Raw genomic sequence first — 12450 nt, 5'->3', positions numbered from 1 at the left:
TAACAGTTTGATAAGTCAGGGAGCAGAAACTACTTTAAAGAAGTCCCACACTCACACTTTTCCTGTGTCAAAGAACCCAGGCTGTGTCCTAGGGGCAGACTGCACAGTGCTTGCTAAAAGAGGCCAGTGTTCAGGGTTTGAATTCAGCCTCCTGTTTCAGTGCACGACCCAATGCCTCGCACACCGCAAGCGATCCCACGCCAGACGTCTCCCGTTCCTTGATCACCAGCCAAGCCCCACGCAGAGGTAACCTTACCAAAGTGACTCTGGTCTGGGGTTGCAAATTGTGATTTTGTGCTTGAATGGTCTTATCTGCCTTCTAGAGCATTAAATTTAGCCGTACAAAGCGTCTGCAGCAATTGTATCTGCCCATTTTAGCTCTGCAGATTATCTTCAGCAATTGCATCTTGAAGTCAATGTTTCACAACAAAAAAAACTCCTTTTTAATTGCTTTTATTAGGGCAACAACACTTGCCAAGTTTTAACAGACTGTTTCTCAGCTGCCTAATTTCAAATGCACCTTTACAGAGAGCTTAAAAAGAGGCAAACAGTCATCACAGCAAGTAAGTGGGATGTGATGCTTAACATCAAGGTTTACTGGAATACACTTTACAGCCCCAGATGAGGGTCAAGAATCACTAATTTATTCTGCAACACAGGGCACTTCAGGAAAGAAAATGAGGAAACATAGCCAGAACTTGGAAATATGTATACTCCTGGTTAATACAAGGCTACTAGGAAAAAGCAGATGGAAGTCACAACTTATTTTATTCAGAAGAAAAGCCAAAGTCTCCAAGAACCAAACTGAACTTGTTCTATGCAGTGGCAGATAAATACAGCAACATTACTCCTTCAACATGAATAAAACATGCTGTATACAGAGCATTTATATATATATATATATATATTTAAGCCCCTGAAACCCTGCCAAGTCATAAGCTTTTTATGGGAACATTGAAATGGATGTTGATCAGAGCCATACCCAGGAGTTTTAAATCTTACCACCATTTAGAGGCAAGGGCTTCCCCCCCGCAACCCAGTCCCTTATACCTCTGACCATTTGCAAAGCCTGATTAGCCACAAGCTCAGTCTATGAGGATACTGAATTCTCTCAGATTATGAGCTCAAACTGAAGACTTGAAAGCACCAAACACTTCTCCACCCCCTAAAATTTTTTACATTTTGCATATGAAAAACAGCAGCCTGGTAAACAAGCTTGGGGAGCCAGAGGTCTCCTCATTACCAAGAACACTGTATTCTCTTTGCCATCCCTCCTCATGTTCAGCAGCATCTGCTTTTTCCAAGTCCTAAGCTCTGTCTTTTGAAAAGTTAAGACTGATTCATAAAAACACAATTAATTTGGAAGTACAAGCCCCCTGGCAGCCAGACAAGTGCTTGATCGTTTTTTGTTGTTGCATCTAATGTGACAGAGTCTCAGCTGAGCTGGAAGGCTCCATAAAAAACCAAGGGGCTTCTTCCTTTCTAATTAACACAGCAATGAAATTTAAGAGCCTGGCAGGGAAACTTCTCTCTAGCACTAGGTTTTTGGAATTACTCATCTGCTCTCACACTCTACAAGGCTTTTCACAACATGCTACCCAGGACAGTCCCTTTTCCAGTTTAAAGGCTTTGTTTTTCAAGCTGGTATCTGTATCAGGCCAACTAGGGTGCCAAAGATACTGCATCAGAAAAACCTGTGTGGTATCTGCCATCCTTAACAGGGACTCACCCTACAGGCCTCCCATCTGTGTCCTGCAACTTTAATATCTGCACTCACTGCAGTATTCATAGATACACAGGATGGTTTAGCTTGGAAGGGACCTCAAGGATCATCTAGTTCCAATCCCCCTGCCATGGGCATGGACACCTTCCACTAGACCAGGTCACAGAAGTCTTCATCCAACCTGGCGTTGAACATGCCCAGGGAGGTCATGAATGTCCCCTCTCTGGGCAATGGTTCCACTGTCTCACTACCCTCACTCTAAAGAATTTCCTCCTAACCTCCAGTCTAAATCTCCCCTCCTCAAGTTTCAACCCATTCCCTATCACTACAAGCCCTTGTCAAAAGTCCCTTCCTTACTTTCTTGTAGGCTCCCTTCAGGTACTGGAAGACTGACATAAGGTCTCCCCAGAGCCTTCTCCAGGCTAAACAGCCCAAACTTTCTCAGCCTGTCCTCACAGAGGAGGTTCTCCAGCCCTCTGATGATCTTCATGGCCATCCTCTGGACCTGCTCCAGCAGTTCCCTGTCCCTCTTATGCCGGAGGCACCAGAACTGGACACAGTACTCCAGATGTAGTCTCACCAGAGCAGATTAGAGGGACAGAATCACCTCCCTCATCCTAATGGTCACACTGCTTCTGATACAGCCCAGCTTAAGGTTTCCTTCTGGACTGCAAGCGCTCATTGCCAGCTCATGTTGAGATCTGCATCAACTGACACCTCCAAGTCCTTCTCTTCAAGACCACTGCCAAGCCACTCCTCGCCCAGCTTATATTGGTGCTTGGGCCTGCCTGGACCCAGGTGTAGGACCTTGCACTTGGCCTTGTTGGACTCTGTGAGAACACACCCAGTCTATCAGTGACACAAATTTTAAAAGCTATTAAGTGCACAATGCCTTCAATTTCATAGGGAAATAGACAAAAAGTACATGGTCCACCTCTAAGTGGGTTTGCCTTTCAGGCCACTGGGCTGGGAACTGTTGTGCTCTGTGTAGCATCCTGATCTGTTTGTTTAAATAAAGACAAATATTAATTTTACATTTATAGGCATTGCTTTATAAGAGGTCTCCAATCCTACTGGGATAAAGAGCTTACACTAAACAAAACTGTTTGTTTACACTACCAGTACATCTAATAGGAGACACTTAGAATCCCACATGTTCAAAGCAGGACAAAATGACAGCCCAGATTTCTGCAAAGGGCTGTTGTCTCTTGTTACCAAGAGGCCAAATCACAAGGGCTGAAGAGTTCAAGATAAGAAGCTGGTCTGCAGAACCTCTGAGCCCACCAAGGCTATCACATGCCCACCAAACAAAAAGAAAACCAAGAATCACCTCATGCTTTGGCAGCAGTAAAAGGCCTAGAAGATGGGGGAGAAATAAGGAAGGGAAAAATCAGCCCAAACCCAGACATACATATGCTCCTGGTTAACGTGAAGCTACTAGGAAAAAGCAGATGTGAAGTAACACCTTGGTTCCTTCAGGGCAAAAGCAAAGGACTCTAACAGCTGCTCAAGCTCACTCTGGGCAAGGAGAAACGCTGAAATAAGAGTTTAAGGACAGCAAGACTATGACCTCAAGCCTTTCATATGTTATTTATGTTGGCTGTCCCACCACTCCCTCAAGGAAAGGCCAAACCAAAGAAATTCATTCTGTTACTCTTACTGCTCATTCGTATCTACAAACACACAGAAGTCAAAGGTTTAGTAACTGTCGAGAGCTCAGCGCTCAGATGAAAGTTGGTTTCTGTTAGACACACTTGACTGCCCTATACAGAAATTAGGAGGAAGCCTGGGGATTTCTATGTTTCAGAAAGCCTTGAAATTAATTTTAAGATTAAGGTAGGCTGGAAGAATTAACCATCTGGTCTACAAAGCCTTGTGTCTGTTTCTACTATTGATAGCTACTCAACAAAATCTCTCATGGCATGGCAGGCACTTGAATGGGAACAGGAAAAGAGGTCACCTCCAGCGTGGTCTCTCCAGAGAGACCCAAAGTAGTTGAACTTGCAAAGATACTACAGCTGTAACCCAACAGCCCTAACACAGAGATACTGCAACTTTCCATCTCAGAAAATCTTGTTCAGTAAAGCTGAAAATGGGGTTTAATGCTACCTTAAAATAGCCACTCACACATGCACATAGTGGGGCAGGTACCCAGGTGGGAAAGCAAAGAGCAGCAATCTGCGCTCTCAAAGATGTTTTAAAAGATAACATGCTTCTACAAAGATGTTTCTCTGTATCCAGGCCCTGCATTTTGCCTCCAACTGATTTTGCACCCTGAAACTCTGCTTGCAGAAGAGCTAGAAGGGCAAAGCTCTCCTCCACAGTCGAGGCACTTCTGCTCTAGGACCACAAATAAAAACTGCACAAGGAAGATACTCAAGATCGTGGCTCCTTCGTGAAATCCCCTCAGCACGCTTTGTGTGCCCTCTTGCCCGGCGGTTGCACCATCTGAAAAAGCATTTCCCCAGACCGTACATGAAAGCAGCAAGTCCATTTTGAAGGGGAAAGAAGGAGAAAAGGCAGCACTCAAAACTCCAAGGATTATTTACAAATAAACTGAAGCCCTATAAACTTGGCTATGGAAGAAAGATAATCTTCTGTAGCATATGCCAAGTGGGTCAGACAGAGGAAGAACCTCAGCAATCTTCAAAGCAGATGGGGAAGTGAGTAAGTGCCCATGTGAGCAAAGAGGAAACAAGCTTCTGTGCATTTTAGCTCATTTCAGAGCTTCAGTTTTCTAGACACCATCGAAAAATGGCAGATCTTTAACTGACACAAGCAGAAGAGCTCATTTCTCTAACAAGTATTAGGAGAGCTGCAGAGTAATTACTTAAGACTATTGATTGATAAAGACCTCAGCAGACTGAGGGCCTTGATTCACTCGGTAGTAGGGAGGCAGGTAACGTGGAAGAAAGGTGCTCAGAGGCAGAGACAGGGAGAAGTGTTCTTTGCTTTGTAGCTATGAAAAATATCTCTTAGGATTCTTTATCATTGGTGCTTCAATAGCACTGCTCTAAATATTTATGTAGCTGCAAAGGAGGCTCTACTCTAGAGATAATTGTACCTAATTAAAACATTCTTTAAAATAACACAAGCTGGCAACTAAGTTTTTTCACTCTTTTTGAAGTTAAAAAAACCCAAACCACAACACCACCACAAAATGCATCAGTCCACAGAATGAACATACACTGCATTTCCAGGGAGGTGAAGTCGACCTCTTGGTCCTTTCTCAGGCTTTGCATCGCTCGACAAGATCTGGGCCAAGACCATTTCCATACGCAGGGATGCATCTCCATCTCAGGCTAACCTCATCATCCAAGTGGTGAAACCTAAAACCAGCTAATCTCTCCCAGGGTTATGCTTGTGGAACTGGGAATCCCTCCATCTGCCTCAGCAAAATAAAAAGATCACTGGCTGCAAAATAAACAGCACATTAACCACAGAACAATAGCCTCTCCAGTCAGAGTGCTTCATGCCACCCACCAAGGGCTAACGATTGTCTGTCGGAGCCTTTCCCCCTAAAAAAATAAAAATAGAGGGGGAAAAAAACCTAAACACCCTCCTTTGAAGAAAGAGCTTGTGCAAACAGACAATATGCAACTTCTTTTGGACCCGTACCAAGGAAGGACTCCCTTCCTCTCCAAATTTCTGGGAGTTTTGCAAGCTTTCTGCAGTCAGAAGCAGCAGACCCTGAAGGAACAGAGAAGTAAGTTTATCCGTGTGGCTTTTAACACAGAACATTTACACTGAGCTGGGAGCAGTGGAAGGAGGAGTGCTTGGTGCTCTAGTTTGCTAGGGAGACAGAGCCAAGGACATGCTGAGGAGATGCTTGTCTTCCAAAGAAAATATTGCTAAGAGAAACAGGCATCCTTCCACCACTTATTTTGGGAGGCTGCTGATGAGCTGCATCAACTATTCCACTGGTGTCACCATGAGTGGTTTTTGCCCCAAGACTACTGCTGGAAGAGCCAGAGGTGCAAAACTTGTAAGAAAGCTCCACAGGAACAAGCATTGAGGGGGCTGCAAAACACCAACCCCTTCTAGATACACAAATCTTCACTTCATGCAAGCTCAAGCGATTCAGGGTGGGCTGTCTGCAGCATGGACATAACAGAAATAGGTGTATGAAGTCTTTGCTTGTCCTGTGTGTGTTTAACAATATATAAACAAATTTGCTAAGATGAGAAGTATGAAGGAGTGGGAAGAGGCTGTGTTACCAATAAAGGGAGAGCCTTTCAAAATGCAATCACTCGATCCTTTTTTCCCTGTTACCAGTTCCCATCAAAAACCCCCAAAGTTAGCTACTTTGTTTTAACTTTCAACCACGACAACTGTTCCTTTTAGCAAAGGCATCACCATTTTCACAGCAGCTTTAAGTGTTTTAAGATGAAAATTGAGGACTCCCCCCATAGTCCCCTCCCCATCAAAAAGTTAAACCTTGAAAACTTGCATTGGCTGTAGTCAGACCTTTTCTCTGCAAGTCAACATCAACTCATATCAGCTTCAATAGAATCTCCACAGAAAGGCTTTCACTTTTTTTTTCCCCTTTTATGTGGCACGTGCATTTGACCTGGGTCAACGCTGCAATGTGGAGAGCTGAAAAGGGATCACCTGATGATTCAAAAAACACCCTCCCTCCAAACTAGATTGCAGGAATTACAGCCAAGCACCCCAACTGCAAACACAGTAAGAGGCTTCTGGAACAGCACACGTTCTGTGTCAGCAGAGCAGTGTTAGTACAAAACTCCATTCAAATAAAGGAGTAATGACCCTTCAGAAAGGGTAGGGCTTTGTCAGGCTTCCACCACACCAAACAACAGCCATCTCAGAGAGTCACACTGCTGTAAAGAAAAAAATTATTAAATCAAAAGGAGGAAAACAGTGTCAGCCCTGTACACATTTCATTGTTGAATAATGACAGTGTTTACCTTCCCAGCACAACACATTACTGCTCTGGATCCAGCTTTAAAGCAGAGTACAGGACGGAATTAATTATGTCCTTTCCTCTTAACTACCCTTCCCTGGGTTATTTATTAGCTAGGTCTGCAGATATTCATAGATGTGTCTAATATACAAAGTTAAAAGGATTTGAAACTGCTGCCTAAACAGCTCCCTGCTTTGCAGAGTCCTCTCCACTCTCTGGACAGGCAGCAGCCTCAATAAGCACAACCTCAGGCTGCAAGTTAGTCAACTCCTTAAGCTACAGAGCAGCTGAGGAGACAGGGGGGAACCACAAGCACATTGTAACTGGCAAGCATGTCCCATGAGCACCACATTGCCGGATCCCAAGCCACAAGCTGTCCCTGATATGTATCATAGATGGCTCTGCCAAGGTTTTTTCCTCTGAGCTAGTGAAATAGAAAGTCAGCTTTGTCTTACAGTTCACTCCTGCTTGAGATTTACCAAACCTGAATTCCATCAAAACTAGGATGTTCATCTTCAGTTGAGCACCCAACAGCCTGAAGGCTGTCAGTCAGTCCTGTGCATTTGTGGCAAAGACAAAAGCCACACTAGAGGATACCTTGAGTTCAGCACCTTGGCAAAGGAATGGTAGATAAATTCAGACAGGCTTCTAAACAGAAAATTAAAGGGAACCCAAAACCCTCTCTGGGTTCCCTTTATTTTGCTAAAATGAGGTTTTAAGGCTGAAGACTTATTCACTCTTCTGGAATCCTCCTCAAAAGCACACTGGAAACAATTTCTGGTTTAAGAGTGGATAAATTTTATTTCACTAAGGTCCATCAACCCAAAGGGCAGAGGCCAGAAGCTTCCATGCTGACCATCCACTGGAAGGAGATTGAAAGGGAGAGTGTGGGTACTGCTATGGACCCAGCAGCAGAATAAGAGAGAAAAGAAAAGCCTTTTAGAGACACTACAAAAAACAGCAACACTTTTATCTTTGTCAGCATAGATGTCAAGACACTAACTCCTGTGTGAACACTGCAGTCGCTGGTTGGCCTCATCCAGGATTACAGCAACTCCAGTTAACGCATCAAATTAGCTGTGTATCTGGGGACGAACTTGTTGCCTTGCATGAGAGGTCAAATCTTCTCTCCATCACAGAGAAAGGAAATGACAAAACACTTTAGTACAGCAGCAGCACGTTTAGGTTTTCCACTCATCACCCAAGACACTGCTGGGCTGGACCTGGGCTCACAAGAACACCGCTGTGAGATGCAGCAGCACAGGAACGGAGTTTGCAAAGGTGTTTGTAAGTAGACAAGATCATGTGCTTGCAATCAATACCAAGAAACTGCATTTACCACTGATCAACTTCAATTTAGCATTTTAAGAGCTGCAGATGAGGTTCAGAAGATGTAAGGGTGAGGGTGGGTGTGTGTTAAAGTTGTTCAGGTTTTCTCATACAGGCTAAAAAATACATAAAACACTCAAGCTTAGGATTTGTCCTCCATATCAGAAACTCCTATCTAGAACCTCAGAGAGAGCAGAGAAAGGAAGGGAGAAAGGATCACTCTGCCTACAGAAGTGGATGTCCTAAGGCTTCATTTTCCTAACAAAATGACACTGTGACACCAACAAGTTGGTTCCCCCCCCAGAAAGCAAATACAGAGAGTACATTGGGGGAAAAGTTGTGTAAATGGGTGAGATTATGCAGCAACATGCAGATGAAAGCTGGATTTCATTGTTATGCACCACGTCCACTTCATTTGATTAATTAATGAGGTCCTTATGTCATACTTGAGGCACTGCCCCTGCTTCTTGTTTACTACGTCTTTCTAGCCCTAACCACAACACCCGCAGCACAGCTGGCTGGCAGCTCACAGTTACAACACAACATGCAGAAGAAGATAGGGGAAGTGATTTGAAGAAGAAACACACCCCCAAAAAATAAATATATATTATAACTTGCTTCACTTACCTAAGCAAAGTTGTCATTAGAAAGTATTCCAGTACTAAAATCCAAGGAAAAAGGCCTGAAAGACACAGAAAAAGGCAATAATGTTATTACGTAGCAAAATACTCTTTTTTTTCCTTGGGAACAGGAAATTCAGTGAGTAAAAGGAAAAATAAGTCCATTCACACCATCAGTTGGATCTCAGATAGTCATTTGTAACAAGAAGGTGCTCCTCAGGCAGCAAATGTATCAGAAACAAGAGGGCAGATTTTCCACTGCTGCTGCCAGTAGTACAGCAGTGCAATTCCTCAAATGTCAATCACGTTGCACTGCAATAAAACCAGTGTTATCCAGCAGACAAGTCAGGCCTAAAGCAATTAGCTAAGCTGCCCCATTTAGGTTTTCAGTCATTTGTCCCTCCCGTCAAGCTGGATTATCAGTAAATCCAGACCAAGTTGTGGGGTGGGGAGAGAGGAAGAGTCACTCACTCCAGCAAGGATGAAGATGGCAGAAACCAAAAGCATTCTGACTTCAAAAAAACCCAACCAGATAACCAAACCAGCCCAGGCTTAAGTGCAAGCCTGTGAGGCAGCAGAAGATGGATCAATATTAAGAAAGCCCTGACATACAAGACTTCACTATGGGCATAACAAAAACCCCAAGCACAGTGGAAGTAAGTCTCTGGCAGAAACATCATGTGGCAGTGACAGGTCTTACCTAAATCACCACTACCAAAACCCAACACTTGTAACAGGCCTCATGACTGCAGACTGAAAAGAACACCAACCAACAAATAACAATCAACAAAAAGCCACCCAAACTAACTGAATATGGATGATGGCAAGCCTCTAAATAAAAGAGGGAGCTGACTGCCGTTTAGGAGGAAGAAGCCATTGCTTGTTCCAAGATTAAAAACTTATAATTCTGGCTCCAGCTGAAGCACTATCATTCACTAATCTGGTACAATTTAGTCAGGCTGATCCCCTGCTCAGACAGACAGGCCATTATCAAAAGTTCCTCTATTCATTTTGCTTCCTGTTAGCCCAGTGAAAGCCCCTTTTATACGCTCCTCGAGAGGCTGTTAAAACCAGGGAAGACTTTCCGATAGAGAAGATAAGGCAGTTGGGATTTATTCATGAGAGGAGGAAGGGAAGTTGGACAGGCTGGTTACAACTGCTCCAAAGCTGAAAAGTAGAGGTTTGGAGAGGGAGGGAGAAGATGATGGATTTCTTCTTAATAAGCACTATTGTCAGAACCAGGCATTGCTGCTCCTGACACTCGGTTACGGAACGGAGATTCGTGCTCTGAAGTTGGCATCGCCAGATGCATGCAATTGGGCAACTCAGAAATACTGTTGTTAGAGCCAGGCATTACCACTCCTGAGACTCAGCTACAAAATCAAGACTTTACAGTTGGCATCACCAGATGCATGCAATACAAGCATTCAAACCTACATGGATAAAGCAGAATGGAACAGTTTAGGAGGCTGAGCCAATGAAAAAAACAGGAATACCCAAGACCTAAAGGACAAACTACCCAGAGTGAGAAGGAAGACACTGCCTAAAAATGCTCTCCAGATGAAGACAGTTCATGTGCAATCTTCAGGGTCAGATGCTGTTGCTGCTGACATGAGCAGACTTCAATGCAGTAGGATGGTGATTTCCACATTACTCAACATGTGTCAGCAATTCTGACCAGTTGCTTTGCAGATTCTCAGAGCTAACCAAGCAAAACCCCACCACTGAGAGGCCAGTATAGTATTTGGCAGATGCAGAGCTGCCTGGAAACTCCATCAGGACTCTGAAAAACATTCCCCCTATTAATGTTCAAACAATCTGGTACAGTTAAAATAGTTTGTAAAATGTAACAAGATGGAAATACAAACAAAAGCCACACCTCTCAAGCTTGCAAAGGTCGACCCAAAGCAAAGCTTTACCAGAATTTAGGGCTAACAATGACGGTGGCAGGGGTAAACCCTGCCTCTTCCTTCCCCTCTCTCAGACTATTCTTCTCTAAACAAAGCAGGAAAAAACAAACAAGAATCGAAGCACCCACAACAGCAAACAGCACACAGTTTTAAAAGAGGGAAACCAACTCAGCATCACTCCAAACGATTGTTACATGTTTGTCCTCCTCTGACAAAAGCTAAGTGAGATCAATAAAAGCAAAACCAACAAGTTCCCCAACACACTACTAGACAGGAAAATTTAAAACAGAAGGTGATGAGATTTTAAACAGGCTCCACTCTGAATCAGACAGGGATTGAGTGCAAATCTCAACCAGGTAATGGCCAAACCGAGAACGGTATCAAGATGCGAGAGAGAGGGTCCACAGGGTCAGCACATGGATGAAGTATCAAAGACAGAATAGAATTAACCAGGTTGGAAAAGTCCTTCGAGATCATCCAGTTCAACCTACCAGCCAACACCAGCTAATCAACTAAACCATGGCACCAGGTGCCTCATCCAGTTTCTTCTTAAACATCTCCAGGGATGGTGACTCCACCACCTCCCTGGGCAGCTCATCCCAATGGCCAATCTTTCCTTCTGTGAAGAATTTCTTCCTCACATCCAGCCTAAACCTCCCCTGGTGCAGCTTGAGACTGTGTCCTCTTGTTCTGGTGCTGGTTGCCTGGAAGAAGAGACCAACCCCCACCTGGCTACAACCTCCCTTCAGGGAGTTGTAGAGAGCAATTAGGTCTCCCCTGAGCCTCCTCTTCTCCAGGCTAAGCAACCCCAGCTCCCTCAGCCTCTCCTCATAGGGCTTGTACATAAGGCTCCCAAATTATCTCTTGCTTTGCACAATACCAGTATGCAATCAAAAAGAAGAGAGCTACAGCAAAATGCAGAGCTTCTTTTAATCCATTTTCTCCTTCAGTTTATTGCTAACTCTATACAAAACTTCAGCACAAGCTGTACAGACATGCTAGTTTGCTCAGTCATCACATAATTTCTTCTCAGTGATCAAGAGGAGAATTAGGGAAGCAGGAGACAGTTGCTTTCTATTCTGCCACCAGCCTGCATCTCTTCAGACACAGCACTTAAGGCAAAGCTCAGCTGGCACTCACTCTCCCTGCTTTGTGCAGCAGTGGAAATCTCGCCTGTCGCAATCTGACTTCAGTCATAAACTCCAGCAGCGCACTTGGCAATGGTTCAGGTTTAGTGGGCATTTCAGGAAAAGGTGCCAAGCTTCAGATAGTCACCCAGTAAACAAGGGTAATGCTGCTCACCAATCTCCATACATGCTTTGCAGCTCAAGATCTGAAGAGCCAACATCCTGTTATAAATCAATGTCCGATTGCTGCTGTGTGTTTAGCACTGTTAACACAGAGACGTTTATCCAAGTGCAAAGGGTGTTCCCTAGAGTGGGAATGTGGTCATGGGATGACAACATACAGCCTGCTTCTTCTGCACATTCTGGAAGATTGTTGGATCTCCTCTGTCTCCAAACACCTCTTGTCACACCAATATTGAAGTAAAAATGGGTGAAAGAAGGGCATCCAAACCTTTCCATTTGTTTTCAAGCCTGCGGAACCCACACTGGCAAGTTACAGCTGATGAACCCCTGATACTCGCTGCAAGGAAATGAGGAGACATGGACTGCATGTGCCTTGGTCAAGTCTTCTCAGCTTCATTATGACAACTGGACTGAGTCTGACCAGCTTTCCCTTCCAAGGTGACAAACTACAAGAAAACCACAACAGCAGGCAGTGCCTGCTGTTACAGAGCTGGATGCAACCAACTCTGTTCACTTCAAATAGGACTTTAGACACGTGACGGTTCCAGAAGAGTCAAAACCAGAAGAGGCTTACTGGGCCCTTACATTTTCACTGCCTGATTCTGCAAATTCAAAGTTGGTTGTTGTGATGATG

General features: G+C 44.2%; 1 long non-coding RNA gene across 1 annotated transcript in view; it reads right to left on the bottom strand.

The window, feature by feature from the left end:
• Positions 1-12450, bottom strand: part of LOC128898047 (uncharacterized) — a 54696-nt gene that overhangs the window by 21141 nt on the left and 21105 nt on the right. The window contains exon 2 of the long non-coding RNA XR_008462676.1: positions 8604-8658. This is a non-coding gene — a long non-coding RNA (uncharacterized LOC128898047). The remainder of the gene's footprint in view (positions 1-8603; positions 8659-12450) is intronic.

Source organism: Dryobates pubescens, chromosome 17, assembly GCF_014839835.1.
Source record: "Dryobates pubescens isolate bDryPub1 chromosome 17, bDryPub1.pri, whole genome shotgun sequence".
Taxonomy (NCBI): Eukaryota; Metazoa; Chordata; class Aves; order Piciformes; family Picidae; genus Dryobates; species Dryobates pubescens.
The sequence above is the reverse complement of the archived record's forward strand: the minus strand, read 5'-3'. Positions and strand labels throughout refer to the sequence as shown.